We start from the raw sequence: 19708 nt of genomic DNA, 5'->3' as shown, positions 1-19708 counted from the left end.
TGCAATATTAACGAATTTTAACTTCCGGACTAATACATTGTATTATCGATGAAAGGGCCGCGGTGCCACCACTCAATAGCTTGATCAGTTCCAAATAGGACAAAGCCAAAGAGAAGTGGAACCAAAGCCCACATAAGAAAATTTTATTTCTTAACAGTCGACGGTATAAGCATCACGCGCCATGAAGGAGAAAACCCAGTAATGAAAAATAAAACATAAACTTGGCAATCGCCTCTCAAGTGCGCACATTATTATTTCAACTGGTGGAAAAGAAATCCTAGAACACAATTATTTTTGTGTATCCTCTTTCTTCTGTTGAATGAAAACCGCCTTCGAGAGGAGACCACCCAGTGAAGCTAAAATTTACATCACCGTCATGATCTCACCTCGAAGGAGATTCCGTGAACTTATATTTCAACTGGCACCATAATATAGTATTAACGGATAACCGAAATTATAAAGCCCGAAACATATAAAAATGTTTGCAATCTGGCAAACTTGTATATTTGAAGGTAACGCACCATGGAGGAGAAAACCCAGTAATGAACAATGTAAACATTAAACTCGGATTTCTCCCCTCAGGTGTGTGCCATGAATTCTTGCTTAACGTTCGCCAAAGAAAAATTTTCAGCACGCCACAAACAACAATCGTAATTCGGCAAGATACAATTACTCGGGTGTTGACAAAAATGAGATCCGCTCTCGAGAGGAGACCACCCAGTGAGTTTTAATGTTAATCACTGTAATGAGCTCGCCTCCAAAGAGGTCCCAACACATTTCCTTTTAAAATAACATACTGAAAATTTTGATAAAACTACATTTAAACATAAACGAAAGTAAATAACGCAAAAATCTATCCACATCTGATGAATCCCTGCTAAATATACGTACCATTTGCTTCTATTTCATAAGTAAGGATCAACTATATTTTACACTATATCAGAGTACAGATTTACAAACACTGCAATCGGAAACTTGCCAACCTTCGTCTCAGAAAGCAAACAAGCAAATGAAAGTTATCAACGTCCCAGGTGTCTCAAATTTCAGTCGGTGGATAGGGAGGGAAGCAAGTTACTTCCCACTCGCCTGCACATTTGGTTACAGCATGACAACTTCAACAATATCCAATGAAAATTAAATTACACAAGGAACTCCTTTTCCTTAAAAGAAACGGCTTACGTATCATTTTAAAAACATAATTTTCTTACATAAAAGCATTGACATGAATTCCCTACATCCAAAATATTAAACCAGAAAAATTTAACCAAGAACACCAAGAATGGGAGTGTTTCCCTTCAAGATTTTAAAAACTTGCAATATTAACTTCTGGACTAATACATTGTATTATCGATGAAAGGGCCGCGGTGCCACCACTCAATAGCTTTATCAGTTCCAAATAGGACAAAGCCAAAGAGAAGTGGAACCAAAGCCCACATAAGAAAATTTTATTTCTTAACAGTCGACGGTATAAGCATCACGCGCCATGAAGGAGAAAACCCAGTAATGAAAAATAAAACATAAACTTGGCAATCGCCTCTCAAGTGCGCACATTATTATTTCAACTGGTGGAAAAGAAATCCTAGAACACAATTATTTCTGTGTATCCTCTTTCTTCTGTTGAATGAAAACCGCCTTCGAGAGGAGACCACCCAGTGAAGCTAAAATTTACATCACCGTCATGATCTCACCTCGAAGGAGATTCCGTGAACTTATATTTCAACTGGCACCATAATATAGTATTAACGGATAACCGAAATTATAAAGCACGAAACATATAAAAATATTTGCAATCTGGCAAACTTGTATATTTGAAGGTAACGCACCATGGAGGAGAAAACCCAGTAATGAACAATGTAAACATTAAACTCGGATTTCTCCCCTCAGGTGTGTGCCATGAATTCTTGCTTAACGTTCGCCAAAGAAAAATTTTCAGCACGCCACAAACAACAATCGTAATTCGGCAAGATACAATTACTCGGGTGTTGACAAAAATGAGATCCGCTCTCGAGAGGTGACCACCCAGTGAGTTTTAATGTTAATCACTGTAATGAGCTCACCTCCAAAGAGGTCCCAACACATTTCCTTTTAAAATAACATACTGAAAATTTTGATAAAACTACATTTAAACATAAACGAAAGTAAATAACGCAAAAATCTATCCACATCTGATGAATCCCTGCTAAATATACGTACCATTTGCTTCTATTTCATAAGTAAGGATCAACTTTATCCTACACTATATCACAGTACAGATTTACAAACACTGCAATCGGAAACTTGACAACCTTCGTCTCAGACAGCAAACAAGCAAATGAAAGTTATCAACGTCCCAGGTATCTCAAATTTCAGTCGGTGGAGTGGGAGGGAAACAAGTTACTTCCCACTCGCCTGCACATTTGGTTACAGCATGACAACTTCAACAATATCCAATGAAAATGAAATTACACAAGGAACTTCTTTTCCTTAAAAGAAACGGCTTACGTATCATTTTAAAAACATAATTTTCTTACATAAAAGCATTGACATGAATTCCCTACATCCAAAATATTAAACCAGAAAAATTTAACCAAGAACACCAAGAATGGAAGTGTTTCCCTTCAAGATTTTAAAAAACTTGCAATATTAACGAATTTTAACTTCCGGACTAATACATTGTATTATCGATGAAAGGGCCGCGGTGCCACCACTCAATAGCTTTATCAGTTCCAAATAGGACAAAGCCAAAGAGAAGTGGAACCAAAGCCCACATAAGAAAATTTTATTTCTTAACAGTCGACGGTATAAGCATCACGCGCCATGAAGGAGAAAACCCAGTAATGAAAAATAAAACATAAACTTGGCAATCGCCTCTCAAGTGCGCACATTATTATTTCAACTGGTGGAAAAGAAATCCTAGAAGACAATTATTTCTGTGTATCCTCTTTCTTCTGTTGAATGAAAACCGCCTTCGAGAGGAGACCACCCAGTGAAGCTAAAATTTACATCACCGTCATGATCTCACCTCGAAGGAGATTCCGTGAACTTATATTTCAACTGGCACCATAATATAGTATTAACGGATAACCGAAATTATAAAGCACGAAACATATAAAAATATTTGCAATCTGGCAAACTTGTATATTTGAAGGTAACGCACCATGGAGGAGAAAACCCAGTAATGAACAATGTAAACATTACACTCGGATTTCTCCCCTCAGTTGTGTGCCATGAATTCTTGCTTAACGTTCGCCAAAGAAAAATTTTCAGCACGCCACAAACAACAATCGTAATTCGGCAAGATACAATTACTCGGGTGTTGACAAAAATGAGATCCGCTCTCGAGAGGAGACCACCCAGTGAGTTTTAATGTTAATCACTGTAATGAGCTCGCCTCCAAAGAGGTCCCAACACATTTCCTTTTAAAATAACATACTGAAAATTTTGATCAAACTACATTTAAACATAAACGAAAGTAAATAACGCAAAAATCTATCCACATCTGATGAATCCCTACTAAATATACGTACCATTTTCGTCTATTTCATAAGTAAGGATCAACTTTATCCTACACTATATCACAGTACAGATTTACAAACACTGCAATCGGAAACTTGCCAACCTTCGTCTCAGAAAGCAAACAAGCAAATGAAAGTTATCAACGTCCCAGGTGTCTCAAATTTCAGTCGGTGGAGTGGGAGGGAAGCAAGTTACTTCCCACTCGCCTGCACATTTGGTTACAGCATGACAACTTCAACAATATCCAATGAAAATGAAATTACACAAGGAACTTCTTTTCCTTAAAAGAAACGGCTTACGTATCATTTTAAAAACATAATTTTCTTACATAAAAGCATTGACATGAATTCCCTACATCCAAAATATTAAACCAGAAAAATTTAACCAAGAACACCAAGAATGGGATTGTTTCCCTTCAAGATTTTAAAAACTTGCAATATTAACGAATTTTAACTTCCGGACTAATACATTGTATTATCGATGAAAGGGCCGCGGTGCCACCACTCAATAGCTTGATCAGTTCCAAATAGGACAAAGCCAAAGAGAAGTGGAACCAAAGCCCACATAAGAAAATTTTATTTCTTAACAGTCGACGGTATAAGCATCACGCGCCATGAAGGAGAAAACCCAGTAATGAAAAATAAAACATAAACTTGGCAATCGCCTCTCAAGTGCGCACATTATTATTTCAACTGGTGGAAAAGAAATCCTAGAACACAATTATTTTTGTGTATCCTCTTTCTTCTGTTGAATGAAAACCGCCTTCGAGAGGAGACCACCCAGTGAAGCTAAAATTTACATCACCGTCATGATCTCACCTCGAAGGAGATTCCGTGAACTTATATTTCAACTGGCACCATAATATAGTATTAACGGATAACCGAAATTATAAAGCACGAAACATATAAAAATATTTGCAATCTGGCAAACTTGTATATTTGAAGGTAACGCACCATGGAGGAGAAAACCCAGTAATGAAAAATGTAAACATTAAACTCGGATTTCTCCCCTCAGGTGTGTGCCATGAATTATTGCTTAACGTTCGCCAAAGAAAAATTTTCAGCACGCCACAAACAACAATCGTAATTCGGCAAGATACAATTACTCGGGTGTTGACAAAAATGAGATCCGCTCTCGAGAGGAGACCACCCAGTGAGTTTTAATGTTAATCACTGTAATGAGCTCGCCTCCAAAGAGGTCCCAACACATTTCCTTTTAAAATAACATACTGAAAATTTTGATAAAACTACATTTAAACATAAACGAAAGTAAATAACGCAAAAATCTATCCACATCTGATGAATCCCTGCTAAATATACGTACCATTTGCTTCTATTTCATAAGTAAGGATCAACTATATTTTAAACTATATCAGAGTACAGATTTACCAACACTGCAATCGGAAACTTGCCAACCTTCGTCTCAGAAAGCAAACAAGCAAATGAAAGTTATCAACGTCCCAGGTGTCTCAAATTTCAGTCGGTGGATAGGGAGGGAAGCAAGTTACTTCCCACTCGCCTGCACATTTGGTTACAGCATGACAACTTCAACAATATCCAATGAAAATTAAATTACACAAGGAACTCCTTTTCCTTAAAAGAAACGGCTTACGTATCATTTTAAAAACATAATTTTCTTACATAAAAGCATTGACATGAATTCCCTACATCCAAAATATTAAACCAGAAAAATTTAACCAAGAACACCAAGAATGGGAGTGTTTCCCTTCAAGATTTTAAAAACTTGCAATATTAACGAATTTTAACTTCTGGACTAATACATTGTATTATCGATGAAAGGGCCGCGGTGCCACCACTCAATAGCTTTATCAGTTCCAAATAGGACAAAGCCAAAGAGAAGTGGAACCAAAGCCCACATAAGAAAATTTTATTTCTTAACAGTCGACGGTATAAGCATCACGCGCCATGAAGGAGAAAACCCAGTAATGAAAAATAAAACATAAACTTGGCAATCGCCTCTCAAGTGCGCACATTATTATTTCAACTGGTGGAAAAGAAATCCTAGAACACAATTATTTTTGTGTATCCTCTTTCTTCTGTTGAATGAAAACCGCCTTCGAGAGGAGACCACCCAGTGAAGCTAAAATTTATATCACCGTCATGATCTCACCTCGAAGGAGATTCCGTGAACTTATATTTCAACTGGCACCATAATATAGTATTAACGGATAACCGAAATTATAAAGCACGAAACATATAAAAATATTTGCAATCTGGCAAACTTGTATATTTGAAGGTAACGCACCATGGAGGAGAAAACCCAGTAATGAACAATGTAAACATTAAACTCGGATTTCTCCCCTCAGGTGTGTGCCATGAATTCTTGCTTAACGTTCGCCAAAGAAAAATTTTCAGCACGCCACAAACAACAATCGTAATTCGGCAAGATACAATTACTCGGGTGTTGACAAAAATGAGATCCGCTCTCGAGAGGAGACCACCCAGTGAGTTTTAATGTTAATCACTGTAATGAGCTCACCTCCAAAGAGGTCCCAACACATTTCCTTTTAAAATAACATACTGAAAATTTTGATAAAACTACATTTAAACATAAACGAAAGTAAATAACGCAAAAATCTATCCACATCTGATGAATCCCTGCTAAATATACGTACCATTTGCTTCTATTTCATAAGTAAGGATCAACTTTATCCTACACTATATCACAGTACAGATTTACAAACACTGCAATCGGAAACTTGACAACCTTCGTCTCAGACAGCAAACAAGCAAATGAAAGTTATCAACGTCCCAGGTATCTCAAATTTCAGTCGGTGGAGTGGGAGGGAAACAAGTTACTTCCCACTCGCCTGCACATTTGGTTACAGCATGACAACTTCAACAATATCCAATGAAAATGAAATTACACAAGGAACTTCTTTTCCTTAAAAGAAACGGCTTACGTATCATTTTAAAAACATAATTTTCTTACATAAAAGCATTGACATGAATTCCCTACATCCAAAATATTAAACCAGAAAAATTTAACCAAGAACACCAAGAATGGGAGTGTTTCCCTTCAAGATTTTAAAAACTTGCAATATTAACGAATTTTAACTTCCGGACTAATACATTGTATTATCGATGAAAGGGCCGCGGTGCCACCACTCAATAGCTTTATCAGTTCCAAATAGGACAAAGCCAAAGAGAAGTGGAACCAAAGCCCACATAAGAAAATTTTATTTCTTAACAGTCGACGGTATAAGCATCACGCGCCATGAAGGAGAAAACCCAGTAATGAAAAATAAAACATAAACTTGGCAATCGCCTCTCAAGTGCGCACATTATTATTTCAACTGGTGGAAAAGAAATCCTAGAACACAATTATTTTTGTGTATCCTCTTTCTTCTGTTGAATGAAAACCGCCTTCGAGAGGAGACCACCCAGTGAAGCTAAAATTTACATCACCGTCATGATCTCACCTCGAAGGAGATTCCGTGAACTTATATTTCAACTGGCACCATAATATAGTATTAACGGATAACCGAAATTATAAAGCACGAAACATATAAAAATATTTGCAATCTGGCAAACTTGTATATTTGAAGGTAACGCACCATGGAGGAGAAAACCCAGTAATGAACAATGTAAACATTAAACTCGGATTTCTCCCCTCAGGTGTGTGCCATGAATTCTTGCTTAACGTTCGCCAAAGAAAAATTTTCAGCACGCCACAAACAACAATCGTAATTCGGCAAGATACAATTACTCGGGTGTTGACAAAAATGAGATCCGCTCTCGAGAGGAGACCACCCAGTGAGTTTTAATGTTAATCACTGTAATGAGCTCGCCTCCAAAGAGGTCCCAACACATTTCCTTTTAAAATAACATACTGAAAATTTTGATAAAACTACATTTAAACATAAACGAAAGTAAATAACGCAAAAATCTATCCACATCTGATGAATCCCTACTAAATATACGTACCATTTTCGTCTATTTCATAAGTAAGGTTCAACTTTATCCTACACTATATCACAGTACAGATTTACAAACACTGCAATCGGAAACTTGCCAACCTTCGTCTCAGAAAGCAAACAAGCAAATGAAAGTTATCAACGTCCCAGGTGTCTCAAATTTCAGTCGGTGGAGTGGGAGGGAAGCAAGTTACTTCCCACTCGACTGCACATTTGGTTACAGCATGACAACTTCAACAATATCCAATGAAAATGAAATTACACAAGGAACTCCTTTTCCTTAAAAGAAACGGCACAAACAACAATCGTAATTCGGCAAGATACAATTACTCGGGTGTTGACAAAAATGAGATCCGCTCTCGAGAGGAGACCACCCAGTGAGTTTTAATGTTAATCACTGTAATGAGCTCGCCTCCAAAGAGGTCCCAACACATTTCCTTTTAAAATAACATACTGAAAATTTTGATAAAACTACATTTAAACATAAACGAAAGTAAATAACGCAAAAATCTATCCACATCTGATGAATCCCTACTAAATATACGTACCATTTTCGTCTATTTCATAAGTAAGGTTCAACTTTATCCTACACTATATCACAGTACAGATTTACAAACACTGCAATCGGAAACTTGCCAACCTTCGTCTCAGAAAGCAAACAAGCAAATGAAAGTTATCAACGTCCCAGGTGTCTCAAATTTCAGTCGGTGGAGTGGGAGGGAAGCAAGTTACTTCCCACTCGACTGCACATTTGGTTACAGCATGACAACTTCAACAATATCCAATGAAAATGAAATTACACAAGGAACTCCTTTTCCTTAAAAGAAACGGCTTACGTATCATTTTAAAAACATAATTTTCTTACATAAAAGCATTGACATGAATTCGCTACATCCAAAATATTAAACCAGAAAAATTTAACCAAGAACACCAAGAATGGGAGTGTTTCCCTTCAAGATTTTAAAAACTTGCAATATTAACGAATTTTAACTTCTGGACTAATACATTGTATTATCGATGAAAGGGCCGCGGTGCCACCACTCAATAGCTTTATCAGTTCCAAATAGGACAAAGCCAAAGAGAAGTGGAACCAAAGCCCACATAAGAAAATTTTATTTCTTAACAGTCGACGGTATAAGCATCACGCGCCATGAAGGAGAAAACCCAGTAATGAAAAATAAAACATAAACTTGGCAATCGCCTCTCAAGTGCGCACATTATTATTTCAACTGGTGGAAAAGAAATCCTAGAACACAATTATTTTTGTGTATCCTCTTTCTTCTGTTGAATGAAAACCGCCTTCGAGAGGAGACCACCCAGTGAAGCTAAAATTTACATCACCGTCATGATCTCACCTCGAAGGAGATTCCGTGAACTTATATTTCAACTGGCACCATAATATAGTATTAACGGATAACCGAAATTATAAAGCACGAAACATATAAAAATATTTGCAATCTGGCAAACTTGTATATTTGAAGGTAACGCACCATGGAGGAGAAAACCCAGTAATGAACAATGTAAACATTAAACTCGGATTTCTCCCCTCAGGTGTGTGCCATGAATTCTTGCTTAACGTTCGCCAAAGAAAAATTTTCAGCACGCCACAAACAACAATCGTAATTCGGCAAGATACAATTACTCGGGTGTTGACAAAAATGAGATCCGCTCTCGAGAGGAGACCACCCAGTGAGTTTTAATGTTAATCGCTGTAATGAGCTCGCCTCCAAAGAGGTCCCAACACATTTCCTTATAAAATAACATACTGAAAATTTTGATAAAACTACATTTAAACATAAACGAAAGTAAATAACGCAAAAATCTATCCACATCTGATGAATCCCTACTAAATATACGTACCATTTTCGTCTATTTCATAAGTAAGGATCAACTTTATCCTACACTATATCACAGTACAGATTTACAAACACTGCAATCGGAAACTTGCCAACCTTCGTCTCAGAAAGCAAACAAGCAAATGAAAGTTATCAACGTCCCAGGTGTCTCAAATTTCAGTCGGTGGAGTGGGAGGGAAGCAAGTTACTTCCCACTCGACTGCACATTTGGTTACAGCATGACAACTTCAACAATATCCAATGAAAATGAAATTACACAAGGAACTCCTTTTCCTTAAAAGAAACGGCTTACGTATCATTTTAAAAACATAATTTTCTTACATAAAAGCATTGACATGAATTCGCTACATCCAAAATATTAAACCAGAAAAATTTAACCAAGAACACCAAGAATGGGAGTGTTTCCCTTCAAGATTTTAAGAACTTGCAATATTAACGAATTTTAACTTCTGGACTAATACATTGTATTATCGATGAAAGGGCCGCGGTGCCACCACTCAATAGCTTTATCAGTTCCAAATAGGACAAAGCCAAAGAGAAGTGGAACCAAAGCCCACATAAGAAAATTTTATTTCTTAACAGTCGACGATATAAGCATCACGTGCCATGAAGGAGAAAACCCAGTAATGAAAAATAAAACATAAACTTGGCAATCGCCTCTCAAGTGCGCACATTATTATTTCAACTGGTGGAAAAGAAATCCTAGAACACAATTATTTTTGTGTATCCTCTTTCTTCTGTTGAATGAAAACCGCCTTCGAGAGGAGACCACCCAGTGAAGCTAAAATTTACATCACCGTCATGATCTCACCTCGAAGGAGATTCCGTGAACTTATATTTCAACTGGCACCATAATATAGTATTAACGGATAACCGAAATTATAAAGCACGAAACATATAAAAATATTTGCAATCTGGCAAACTTGTATATTTGAAGGTAACGCACCATGGAGGAGAAAACCCAGTAATGAACAATGTAAACATTAAACTCGGATTTCTCCCCTCAGGTGTGTGCCATGAATTCTTGCTTAACGTTCGCCAAAGAAAAATTTTCAGCACGCCACAAACAACAATCGTAATTCGGCAAGATACAATTACTCGGGTGTTGACAAAAATGAGATCCGCTCTCGAGAGGAGACCACCCAGTGAGTTTTAATGTTAATCGCTGTAATGAGCTCGCCTCCAAAGAGGTCCCAACACATTTCCTTATAAAATAACATACTGAAAATTTTGATAAAACTACATTTAAACATAAACGAAAGTAAATAACGCAAAAATCTATCCACATCTGATGAATCCCTACTAAATATACGTACCATTTTCGTCTATTTCATAAGTAAGGATCAACTTTATCCTACACTATATCACAGTACAGATTTACAAACACTGCAATCGGAAACTTGCCAACCTTCGTCTCAGAAAGCAAACAAGCAAATGAAAGTTATCAACGTCCCAGGTGTCTCAAATTTCAGTCGGTGGAGTGGGAGGGAAGCAAGTTACTTCCCACTCGACTGCACATTTGGTTACAGCATGACAACTTCAACAATATCCAATGAAAATGAAATTACACAAGGAACTCCTTTTCCTTAAAAGAAACGGCTTACGTATCATTTTAAAAACATAATTTTCTTACATAAAAGCATTGACATGAATTCGCTACATCCAAAATATTAAACCAGAAAAATTTAACCAAGAACACCAAGAATGGGAGTGTTTCCCTTCAAGATTTTAAGAACTTGCAATATTAACGAATTTTAACTTCTGGACTAATACATTGTATTATCGATGAAAGGGCCGCGGTGCCACCACTCAATAGCTTTATCAGTTCCAAATAGGACAAAGCCAAAGAGAAGTGGAACCAAAGCCCACATAAGAAAATTTTATTTCTTAACAGTCGACGATATAAGCATCACGTGCCATGAAGGAGAAAACCCAGTAATGAAAAATAAAACATAAACTTGGCAATCGCCTCTCAAGTGCGCACATTATTATTTCAACTGGTGGAAAAGAAATCCTAGAACACAATTATTTTTGTGTATCCTCTTTCTTCTGTTGAATGAAAACCGCCTTCGAGAGGAGACCACCCAGTGAAGCTAAAATTTACATCACCGTCATGATCTCACCTCGAAGGAGATTCCGTGAACTTATATTTCAACTGGCACCATAATATAGTATTAACGGATAACCGAAATTATAAAGCACGAAACATATAAAAATATTTGCAATCTGGCAAACTTGTATATTTGAAGGTAACGCACCATGGAGGAGAAAACCCAGTAATGAACAATGTAAACATTAAACTCGGATTTCTCCCCTCAGGTGTGTGCCATGAATTCTTGCTTAACGTTCGCCAAAGAAAAATTTTCAGCACGCCACAAACAACAATCGTAATTCGGCAAGATACAATTACTCGGGTGTTGACAAAAATGAGATCCGCTCTCGAGAGGAGACCACCCAGTGAGTTTTAATGTTAATCGCTGTAATGAGCTCGCCTCCAAAGAGGTCCCAACACATTTCCTTTTAAAATAACATACTGAAAATTTTGATAAAACTACATTTAAACATAAACGAAAGTAAATAACGCAAAAATCTATCCACATCTGATGAATCCCTACTAAATATACGTACCATTTTCGTCTATTTCATAAGTAAGGATCAACTTTATCCTACACTATATCACAGTACAGATTTACAAACACTGCAATCGGAAACTTGACAACCTTCGTCTCAGAAAGCAAACAAGCAAATGAAAGTTATCAACGTCCCAGGTGTCTCAAATTTCAGTCGGTGGAGTGGGAGGGAAGCAAGTTACTTCCCACTCGACTGCACATTTGGTTACAGCATGACAACTTCAACAATATCCAATGAAAATGAAATTACACAAGGAACTCCTTTTCCTTAAAAGAAACGGCTTACGTATCATTTTAAAAACATAATTTTCTTACATAAAAGCATTGACATGAATTCCCTACATCCAAAATATTAAACCAGAAAAATTTAACCAAGAACACCAAGAATGGGAGTGTTTCCCTTCAAGATTTTAAAAACTTGCAATATTAACGAATTTTAACTTCTGGACTAATACATTGTATTATCGATGAAAGGGCCGCGGTGCCACCACTCAATAGCTTTATCAGTTCCAAATAGGACAAAGCCAAAGAGAAGTGGAACCAAAGCCCACATAAGAAAATTTTATTTCTTAACAGTCGACGGTATAAGCATCACGCGCCATGAAGGAGAAAACCCAGTAATGAAAAATAAAACATAAACTTGGCAATCGCCTCTCAAGTGCGCACATTATTATTTCAACTGGTGGAAAAGAAATCCTAGAACACAATTATTTCTGTGTATCCTCTTCTGTTGAATGAAAACCGCCTTCGAGAGGAGACCACCCAGTGAAGCTAAAATTTACATCACCGTCATGATCTCACCTCGAAGGAGATTCCGCGAACTTATATTTCAACTGGCACCATAATATAGTATTAACGGATAACCGAAATTATAAAGCACGAAACATATAAAAATATTTGCAATCTGGCAAACTTGTATATTTGAAGGTAACGCACCATGGAGGAGAAAACCCAGTAATGAACAATGTAAACATTAAACTCGGATTTCTCCCCTCAGGTGTGTGCCATGAATTCTTGCTTAACGTTCGCCAAAGAAAAATTTTCAGCACGCCACAAACAACAATCGTAATTCGGCAAGATACAATTACTCGGGTGTTGACAAAAATGAGATCCGCTCTCGAGAGGAGACCACCCAGTGAGTTTTAATGTTAATCGCTGTAATGAGCTCGCCTCCAAAGAGGTCCCAACACATTTCCTTTTAAAATAACATACTGAAAATTTTGATAAAACTACATTTAAACATAAACGAAAGTAAATAACGCAAAAATCTATCCACATCTGATGAATCCCTACTAAATATACGTACCATTTTCGTCTATTTCATAAGTAAGGATCAACTTTATCCTACACTATATCACAGTACAGATTTACAAACACTGCAATCGGAAACTTGCCAACCTTCGTCTCAGAAAGCAAACAAGCAAATGAAAGTTATCAACGTCCCAGGTGTCTCAGATTTCAGTCGGTGGAGTGGGAGGGGAGCAAGTTACTTCCCACTCGCCTGCACATTTGGTTACAGCATGACAACTTCAACAATATCCAATGAAAATGAAATTACACAAGGAACTTCTTTTCCTTAAAAGAAACGGCTTACGTATCATTTTAAAAACATAATTTTCTTACATAAAAGCATTGACATGAATTCCCTACATCCAAAATATTAATCCAGAAAAATTTAACCAAGAACACCAAGAATGGGAGTGTTTCCCTTCAAGATTTTAAAAACTTGCAATATTATCGAATTTTAACTTCTGGACTAATACATTGTATTATCGATGAAAGGGCCGCGGTGCCACCACTCAATAGCTTTATCAGTTCCAAATAGGACAAAGCCAAAGAGAAGTGGAACCAAAGCCCACATAAGAAAATTTTATTTCTTAACAGTCGACGGTATAAGCATCACGCGCCATGAAGGAGAAAACCCAGTAATGAAAAATAAAACATAAACTTGGCAATCGCCTCTCAAGTGCGCACATTATTATTTCAACTGGTGGAAAAGAAATCCTAGAACACAATTATTTTTGTGTATCCTCTTTCTTCTGTTGAATGAAAACCGCCTTCGTGAGGAGACCACCCAGTGAAGCTAAAATTTACATCACCGTCATGATCTCACCTCGAAGGAGATTCCGTGAACTTATATTTCAACTTGCACAATAATATAGTATTAACGGATAACCGAAATTATAAAGCACGAAACATATAAAAATATTTGCAATCTGGCAAACTTGTATATTTGAAGGTAACGCACCATGGAGGAGAAAACCCAGTAATGAACAATGTAAACATTAAACTCGGATTTCTCCCCTCAGGTGTGTGCCATGAATTCTTGCTTAACGTTCGCCAAAGAAAAATTTTCAGCACGCCACAAACAACAATCGTAATTCGGCAAGATACAATTACTCGGGTGTTGACAAAAATGAGATCCGCTCTCGAGAGGAGACCACCCAGTGAGTTTTAATGTTAATCGCTGTAATGAGCTCGCCTCCAAAGAGGTCCCAACACATTTCCTTTTAAAATAACATACTGAAAATTTTGATAAAACTACATTTAAACATAAACGAAAGTAAATAACGCAAAAATCTATCCACATCTGATGAATCCCTACTAAATATACGTACCATTTTCGTCTATTTCATAAGTAAGGATCAACTTTATCCTACACTATATCACAGTACAGATTTACAAACACTGCAATCGGAAACTTGCCAACCTTCGTCTCAGAAAGCAAACAAGCAAATGAAAGTTATCAACGTCCCAGGTGTCTCAAATTTCAGTCGGTGGAGTGGGAGGGAAGCAAGTTACTTCCCACTCGACTGCACATTTGGTTACAGCATGACAACTTCAACAATATCCAATGAAAATGAAATTACACGAGGAACTCCTTTTCCTTAAAAGAAACGGCTTACGTATCATTTTAAAAACATAATTTTCTTACATAAAAGCATTGACATGAATTCCCTACATCCAAAATATTAAACCAGAAAAACTTAACCAAGAACACCAAGAATGGGAGTGTTTCCCTTCAAGATTTTAAGAACTTGCAATATTAACGAATTTTAACTTCTGGACTAATACATTGTATTATCGATGAAAGGGCCGCGGTGCCACCACTCAATAGCGTTATCAGTTCCAAATAGGACAAAGCCAAAGAGAAGTGGAACCAAAGCCCACATAAGAAAATTTTATTTCTTAACAGTCGACGGTATAAGCATCACGCGCCATGAAGGAGAAAACCCAGTAATGAAAAATAAAACATAAACTTGGCAATCGCCTCTCAAGTGCGCACATTATTATTTCAACTGGTGGAAAAGAAATCCTAGAACACAATTATTTCTGTGTATCCTCTTTCTTCTGTTGAATGAAAACCGCCTTCGAGAGGAGACCACCCAGTGAAGCTAAAATTTACATCACCGTCATGATCTCACCTCGAAGGAGATTCCGTGAACTTATATTTCAACTGGCACCATAATATAGTATTAACGGATAACCGAAATTATAAAGCACGAAACATATAAAAATATTTGCAATCTGGCAAACTTGTATATTTGAAGGTAACGCACCATGGAGGAGAAAACCCAGTAATGAACAATGTAAACATTAAACTCGGATTTCTCCCCTCAGGTGTGTGCCATGAATTCTTGCTTAACGTTCGCCAAAGAAAAATTTTCAGCACTCCACAAACAACAATCGTAATTCGGCAAGATACAATTACTCGGGTGTTGACAAAAATGAGATCCGCTCTCGAGAGGAGACCACCCAGTGAGTTTTAATGTTAATCACTGTAATGAGCTCGCCTCCAAAGAGGTCCCAACACATTTCCTTTTAAAATAACATACTGAAAATTTTGATAAAACTACATTTAAACATAAACGAAAGTAAATAACGCAAAAATCTATCCACATCTGATGAATCCCTACTAAATATACGTACCATTTTCGTCTATTTCATAAGTAAGGATCAACTTTATCCTACACTATATCACAGTACAGATTTACAAACACTGCAATCGGAAACTTGCCAACCTTCGTCTCAGAAAGCAAACAAGCAAATTAAAGATATCAACGTCCCAGGTGTCTCAAATTTCAGTCGGTGGAGTGGGAGGGAAGCAAGTTACTTCCCACTCGCCTGCACATTTGGTTACAGCATGACAACTTCAACAATATCCAATGAAAATGAAATTACACAAGGAACTTCTTTTCCTTAAAAGAAACGGCTTACGTATCATTTTAAAAACATAATTTTCTTACATAAAAGCATTGACATGAATTCCCTACATCCAAAATATTAAACCAGAAAAATTTAACCAAGAACACCAAGAATGGGAGTGTTTCCCTTCAAGATTTTAAAAACTTGCAATATTAACGAATTTTAACTTCCGGACTAATACATTGTATTATCGATGAAAGGGCCGCGGTGCCACCACTCAATAGCTTTATCAGTTCCAAATAGGACAAAGCCAAAGAGAAGTGGAACCAAAGCCCACATAAGAAAATTTTATTTCTTAACAGTCGACGGTATAAGCATCACGCGCCATGAAGGAGAAAACCCAGTAATGAAAAATAAAACATAAACTTGGCAATCGCCTCTCAAGTGCGCACATTATTATTTCAACTGGTGGAAAAGAAATCCTAGAACACAATTATTTTTGTGTATCCTCTTTCTTCTGTTGAATGAAAACCGCCTTCGAGAGGAGACCACCCAGTGAAGCTAAAATTTACATCACCGTCATGATCTCACCTCGAAGGAGATTCCGTGAACTTATATTTCAACTGGCACCATAATATAGTATTAACGGATAACCGAAATTATAAAGCACGAAACATATAAAAATATTTGCAATCTGGCAAACTTGTATATTTGAAGGTAACGCACCATGGAGGAGAAAACCCAGTAATGAACAATGTAAACATTAAACTCGGATTTCTCCCCTCAGGTGTGTGCCATGAATTATTGCTTAACGTTCGCCAAAGAAAAATTTTCAGCACGCCACAAACAACAATCGTAATTCGGCAAGATACAATTACTCGGGTGTTGACAAAAATGAGATCCGCTCTCGAGAGGAGACCACCCAGTGAGTTTTAATGTTAATCACTGTAATGAGCTCGCCTCCAAAGAGGTCCCAACACATTTCCTTTTAAAATAACATACTGAAAATTTTGATAAAACTACATTTAAACATAAACGAAAGTAAATAACGCAAAAATCTATCCACATCTGATGAATCCCTACTAAATATACGTACCATTTTCGTCTATTTCATAAGTAAGGTTCAACTTTATCCTACACTATATCACAGTACAGATTTACAAACACTGCAATCGGAAACTTGCCAACCTTCGTCTCAGAAAGCAAACAAGCAAATGAAAGTTATCAACGTCCCAGGTGTCTCAAATTTCAGTCGGTGGAGTGGGAGGGAAGCAAGTTACTTCCCACTCGACTGCACATTTGGTTACAGCATGACAACTTCAACAATATCCAATGAAAATGAAATTACACAAGGAACTCCTTTTCCTTAAAAGAAACGGCACAAACAACAATCGTAATTCGGCAAGATACAATTACTCGGGTGTTGACAAAAATGAGATCCGCTCTCGAGAGGAGACCACCCAGTGAGTTTTAATGTTAATCACTGTAATGAGCTCGCCTCCAAAGAGGTCCCAACACATTTCCTTTTAAAATAACATACTGAAAATTTTGATAAAACTACATTTAAACATAAACGAAAGTAAATAACGCAAAAATCTATCCACATCTGATGAATCCCTACTAAATATACGTACCATTTTCGTCTATTTCATAAGTAAGGTTCAACTTTATCCTACACTATATCACAGTACAGATTTACAAACACTGCAATCGGAAACTTGCCAACCTTCGTCTCAGAAAGCAAACAAGCAAATGAAAGTTATCAACGTCCCAGGTGTCTCAAATTTCAGTCGGTGGAGTGGGAGGGAAGCAAGTTACTTCCCACTCGACTGCACATTTGGTTACAGCATGACAACTTCAACAATATCCAATGAAAATGAAATTACACAAGGAACTCCTTTTCCTTAAAAGAAACGGCTTACGTATCATTTTAAAAACATAATTTTCTTACATAAAAGCATTGACATGAATTCGCTACATCCAAAATATTAAACCAGAAAAATTTAACCAAGAACACCAAGAATGGGAGTGTTTCCCTTCAAGATTTTAAAAACTTGCAATATTAACGAATTTTAACTTCTGGACTAATACATTGTATTATCGATGAAAGGGCCGCGGTGCCACCACTCAATAGCTTTATCAGTTCCAAATAGGACAAAGCCAAAGAGAAGTGGAACCAAAGCCCACATAAGAAAATTTTATTTCTTAACAGTCGACGGTATAAGCATCACGCGCCATGAAGGAGAAAACCCAGTAATGAAAAATAAAACATAAACTTGGCAATCGCCTCTCAAGTGCGCACATTATTATTTCAACTGGTGGAAAAGAAATCCTAGAACACAATTATTTTTGTGTATCCTCTTTCTTCTGTTGAATGAAAACCGCCTTCGAGAGGAGACCACCCAGTGAAGCTAAAATTTACATCACCGTCATGATCTCACCTCGAAGGAGATTCCGTGAACTTATATTTCAACTGGCACCATAATATAGTATTAACGGATAACCGAAATTATAAAGCACGAAACATATAAAAATATTTGCAATCTGGCAAACTTGTATATTTGAAGGTAACGCACCATGGAGGAGAAAACCCAGTAATGAACAATGTAAACATTAAACTCGGATTTCTCCCCTCAGGTGTGTGCCATGAATTCTTGCTTAACGTTCGCCAAAGAAAAATTTTCAGCACGCCACAAACAACAATCGTAATTCGGCAAGATACAATTACTCGGGTGTTGACAAAAATGAGATCCGCTCTCGAGAGGAGACCACCCAGTGAGTTTTAATGTTAATCGCTGTAATGAGCTCGCCTCCAAAGAGGTCCCAACACATTTCCTTATAAAATAACATACTGAAAATTTTGATAAAACTACATTTAAACATAAACGAAAGTAAATAACGCAAAAATCTATCCACATCTGATGAATCCCTACTAAATATACGTACCATTTTCGTCTATTTCATAAGTAAGGATCAACTTTATCCTACACTATATCACAGTACAGATTTACAAACACTGCAATCGGAAACTTGCCAACCTTCGTCTCAGAAAGCAAACAAGCAAATGAAAGTTATCAACGTCCCAGGTGTCTCAAATTTCAGTCGGTGGAGTGGGAGGGAAGCAAGTTACTTCCCACTCGACTGCACATTTGGTTACAGCATGACAACTTCAACAATATCCAATGAAAATGAAATTACACAAGGAACTCCTTTTCCTTAAAAGAAACGGCTTACGTATCATTTTAAAAACATAATTTTCTTACATAAAAGCATTGACATGAATTCGCTACATCCAAAATATTAAACCAGAAAAATTTAACCAAGAACACCAAGAATGGGAGTGTTTCCCTTCAAGATTTTAAGAACTTGCAATATTAACGAATTTTAACTTCTGGACTAATACATTGTATTATCGATGAAAGGGCCGCGGTGCCACCACTCAATAGCTTTATCAGTTCCAAATAGGACAAAGCCAAAGAGAAGTGGAACCAAAGCCCACATAAGAAAATTTTATTTCTTAACAGTCGACGATATAAGCATCACGTGCCATGAAGGAGAAAACCCAGTAATGAAAAATAAAACATAAACTTGGCAATCGCCTCTCAAGTGCGCACATTATTATTTCAACTGGTGGAAAAGAAATC

This window comes from Lepisma saccharinum, chromosome 17, assembly GCF_977018435.1.
Source record: "Lepisma saccharinum chromosome 17, izLepSacc3.1, whole genome shotgun sequence".
Classification (NCBI taxonomy): domain Eukaryota; kingdom Metazoa; phylum Arthropoda; class Insecta; order Zygentoma; family Lepismatidae; genus Lepisma; species Lepisma saccharinum.
Note: the sequence above shows the minus strand (reverse complement) of the source record.